Raw genomic sequence first — 4985 nt, forward strand, 5'->3', positions numbered from 1 at the left:
ATCACTCCGCTCTTGTTTGCTATTATCATGCTGACGGATGTCCCTGCAAAAATCCATACAGAGCAGCCATCTCAAGGACAATTCCAGGGCAGGCAAGAGGATTTTATGGACAACATACCTAGCAAAGTCGTCTTGAGCTTTGTACATTTCATCCAAGACCTTGAGCATTGGGCTTATCAAAGACCCAAGAGCAGTACCACCAGCACCTTGGTTTTCCCCATTACTTAGCTGTAATTCCGAAAAGTTTGACTGCACACCCCCAGACTCAAAGGATGAAGAAACTCGTATATCTGCAGTCTATAAGGTTCACCAGGCCTTATTGCAATGGTAGTTAGGGCCTGGACAGCAATGATACTGATCTACAAAAGTAAACCATAAGATAAGGAAAACGGAAAGGCGCGTATAAGGAGATGCAATACCATGTCAGTCTCACCCGATCACATTGTCAAGTTAAAGGAAAGGAAAGTATTCTTTTTCAGGCACATACCTCCCAGCTGCCACTAAATGCACACATTTGGAGCCGCGTGAGAGCTCTAGCAAGTGTAGGGTTACGGGAGCTAGCTGCAGCAACCATTTTATCAGCATCAAGCATAATTAGAGCGGTACCAGGTGGCGTTGCAGATTCTCGTGCATACTCAGATGAGATGCAGCATAGTTTGCATTTTCTCCCAGACACCAAACCTGTTGATCATTTGAAGGGCCAAAACATCAACATATTTTGATTCCATGCTCAATGAACAAACTAACCAATTCGAGGTTTTGCTCTTACAACAGCTTGAACTAATGTTTGCAGTGCCATTGCAGATTTTGGATCAGAGGCAGAAATCATATATCAACAGACATGAGTACAGGCACTGAACCAGGCTGAGGTGGTGGCAGATCTAGGACGATTGTCACAGCTTCCAACGATGTATGTTTCCCATCAGGTCCTGCTCCTGCAAGGCATGTCTGGTAAGACAAGAATTGTTATTTTGTAAACAAAAAATGACTGGGAAGAAACAGCAACACAAGCTGCCAACATCATCACCACAAGCTACTCACATCCACATCGACAATGAAGAACTCATCATCAAACTTCCTCATCATGCAATCGCACTTGTCGATTGAAAGTTTCTGAAGAAAAAGAAATAGACCTGCATCCTTTAAGAATTGATCTTCCCTTTCTCCATTCACCTCCTCATCCAGGACCATCAAAACGAAATAAACAAACCAGGAAGAATGACATTAGACTAACATTTGTGTTGAAAGACATAGAACATCCGTGCTAAGAGGAACAACACAAAGAGAAACACAAGTAAATGTAGAGATTTTCAAATATGGCAGTCCTAAGTTGTTTGATCCGCGAGCATGACATGATCGAAGAGGCGGCATTTGTCTCTTAGATACAAACACACGCCACCCACACACCGGCTAGGCTGAGCTCATGATCTCAGGGTCGTGTCTCCAGCGCCCAGCCACCGCAATCACTAAAAATTCATTACAGGAAGACCGAAATAATACTATCCAGCAGACTACTTGAGCATATAACAGTAGCAAGCAGAAGAGTAGAAACAGCAACACACAGACACGGCCGCACATCAGCAGGATGCCAACATCATCACCACACACCAAACATCCACCACCGTCCCAGGCGAGGTACGCCGCCCAGCCATCGACGACCGAAACTCGGCAGGAACACCTACCTTGCCGCCGCCACGGGGGCCGCCGGCGAGCCGCCCGCGTGTCCGAAACCCTAAGCGGGAGATGCGCCAGGGAGGGCATCGCCGCCACCTTGACGGGCAGCCGCGCGGGCTTTCCCGGCGATGGGGAGGAGTGGCGGTGGGCTAGGGTTGGGGGCTTGGGGCCGTGCTCGAGATTTCCCCAGACCCATGGATTTCGCCGCCTCCAATTTGACCGCCGCCCAGCGCCTCCGATCAGACTCACAAGCTGCTCTGGCTACCTCCTCCAAGGCCGGAGCGCCGCCGCTCCGTGGTGGCCGGCAGCCAGTCCTGATCCCCTCCCCACCCCACCCCACCCAGCCGACCCCCTCCCCCTCGCGTGCAGTGGGGTGGGCACCATCTGACCGACTCAGCAAAATGTCAAAACGGCAATGCATCTGCACACATTACAGTCCACACCACAGCACGCACCATATATTAATCTGAAGAAATCAAATATTATCAAAACACACACTGATCTGAAGAAACCCAATGCCATCAAAACCACTGACACTAATCTGAAGAAACCCAATGCCATCAAAACCACTGACACTAATCTGAAGAAATCAAATGTTATCAAAACCACTGACACTAATATACAGAAATCCAAGGTTATCAAAATCACTGACACTAATATACAGAAATCCAGTGTTATCAAAGCCACACGAATCTAAACATTACAGATTCATTGGACGCTCCGTGCCGATCGGCCTAAAATCTAATCGTGCGGGTGAAGAGCAGGAATAGAATAAACCCAATGACTCCGACAAGCAGAGGTACAGGCATTGCATCTGCTCGACCGATGTCGACTGATCGGGAGGGGATCGCGTGTCCTCTGAACCACCAGGTCCACGGGGAGCAGTCGGGTGTCTCCATCTGGGGCAGGCACCTCACCATGGCCTGCCTCCCCCACCCCTGGAAGCAGCACTTGCCCGTGTGCCACCGAGGAAACATGCTGACGCCGTCCTGATCCTGAACTGAATGCGCGTCGTCGAGGAAGAACACCGACTGCCTGGGCGGCTGCTGAGCAAGGATCTCGAACAGCCTCGGGCAATGAACAGCATTTGATTTTCGAGATTCCGGACCCTGACCCAATGCGCGCCATCACGGTAGCAGATCTGAAATGCAGGCGTTCCTTCCTCTGCCATCCGTCTGACCATCAGCAGCACTAGTCCCGAGCTTGACAAGAGCAGGTACCGAGCAGCCACCGCCCCATTGCCATTGCGGTTCCACTGATGACGCAGAGCATCGACGTGCAGCCGCATGCACAGCGCGCCGTCTTCTCCATTGACCGGAGTGTACCACAGAATCTGCTCGTTTGCTGTCAGGACACAGAATCTTCCGACGTTTGCAGAGTCTCTGTGGAAGAGGATATCCTCGATCCGAATTCCGGGAACCATGTTCCGCCAGTCCACCCGCTCTTGAACAGCTTCCGACTGGGGAGGCGTCCAGTGGTCCATCCCGCTCCGCCAAAACGCGAGACTCGTCTGGCCTCCGGTGACAGCGGCGATGATGCACTGGGATTTCTCAGCTGGAGACGCAGACATGGCGGACCAGCGGATCTCCATCTGATGATCGCTGAAATGAGCCCCGTTCTCCAGGACCCTGAGCAGGTTCGGCAGCGGACGCACTTCGCCGGTCGCGAGGTTGGCGACAGCGTTCCCGGGCGAGGAGGAGATCACGAACCAGCCCCCGGGAAAGGATCCACAGAATTTCGCACCTGTGCAACGCTGCGCGGCCTCAGAGTGGTCTTCGGCTAAGAACTCCGTGAGTCGCTCCCGTATCTGAAACACTGCCGTCCCCTCCGTCGAGGGCATCACAATCCATGGCAGCTCCGGCGGATTTTGCATCGCCACGTCGCGCCAGTGGCGGCACACGGCAGACACAGAAGCCCGTTCAATCACGGAGAAGAGCAGCCGGAAAATCACCCCAAGAAGATCATGGTCAAGCTCCTGCCACCGAAGCTCTGTCTTCTTCTCCTCGGTATTGACGGCATTGGCTCTGCTCTGCTCGCCGTCGCCGGCGGGCTCATCCCCCGCTGCACGGCCCAACTCTGTCGCATCGACCATAGGGCCCGTATCAGTTGAATCCTCCGTGGGACCGCCGGCAGATTCTTGCTCTGGTCGAATCTTCGTCTTTCTTGATTGCTCGCCGTTGGAGGAGCTCCCGTCTCCCGCTCCACGGCCGAGCTCAGTAGCATCCACCATAGCATCCGACTCAGTTCAATCCTCCGTGGGACCGCCGGCGGATATGTTTTGCTCTGCTGATTCTTGGTCTGATGGGATCGTGGTGTTTCTTGATTCTTCGTCGTCGCCGGACTTTTGTTGGTTATATCGGGTCGGGTGGGAGCCGACGAAGAGGGGGGGCGGTACCGCTTTAAGATTCGTGCGGGAGATGTATCTACGGTACAGACGACGGTCGCTTCCTTCTCAAACCGAGACGGGGGCGGCATCTATATCTAAAAAAGGAAAATGAAACCAAGATTCTGAAGGATCAAAGAGCACTGACCCCATGCATGCCACATCATTTATTTATCGCTAATAATCAGAGCAAAAGATATTTCAAACAATGAGAAAAAAGAGGAACCACGAGTGGCAAGTTATGGAGGATAGGCTCAACGAGCCTGTTAATTCAAAATAATTCTAAGTTAAAAAATCAAAATATCTGTGAAAATATATTCGCGGCGGTTTGTAAGTTTTCGTTCAAAAATATTACAATTCGTGAGCTGCAAAAAAGAAACAAATCTCGGCCCAACAACAATAAAAGAAATGGCCAATTTTCATGAACTTACTTTTTTTGTCTACGCTCTGCTTGAAAGTACATTGTTATGGAATGTTTCTTGAGCGTGTTATATATGTATTTTTGCATGTATAGATCTGTTCGATTTTTTCGTGTCATGAAAGTATGTTATTTTAAAAACGTACTCCATGGAGCCTGGCCTCCATTGGTCATACCTAGAGGAACCACAGCCTAAACAGAGAACTCAAAGGTACGAGAGCATCTTCAATTGACGATATAAAAAATAAAACCGTGCCCCAAAAAATGTCATTTGAGGCGCTTTGAACAAAAAGAAAATGGCTCCAATAGATGCTCTATACCGGCTATATGGCACCAAAGAAGTTAGAGCTGCCCAATTTTTTGCTACAAGTGTTGCATATTTGCAGCACCTCTAGTGGTTCCTAAAAAACGAAAGCGCTGCCTCGCAAACCCAACCGCCCTCGCTGGAACTTCCCAGCCGCCCGACCGTCATCACCCCATGCCTATTCTTTTTTTTGAATGAAAGGGGTT

The sequence above is a fragment of the Triticum dicoccoides genome, chromosome 5B (assembly GCF_002162155.2).
Source record: "Triticum dicoccoides isolate Atlit2015 ecotype Zavitan chromosome 5B, WEW_v2.0, whole genome shotgun sequence".
In the NCBI taxonomy this organism is placed as follows: Eukaryota; Viridiplantae; Streptophyta; class Magnoliopsida; order Poales; family Poaceae; genus Triticum; species Triticum dicoccoides.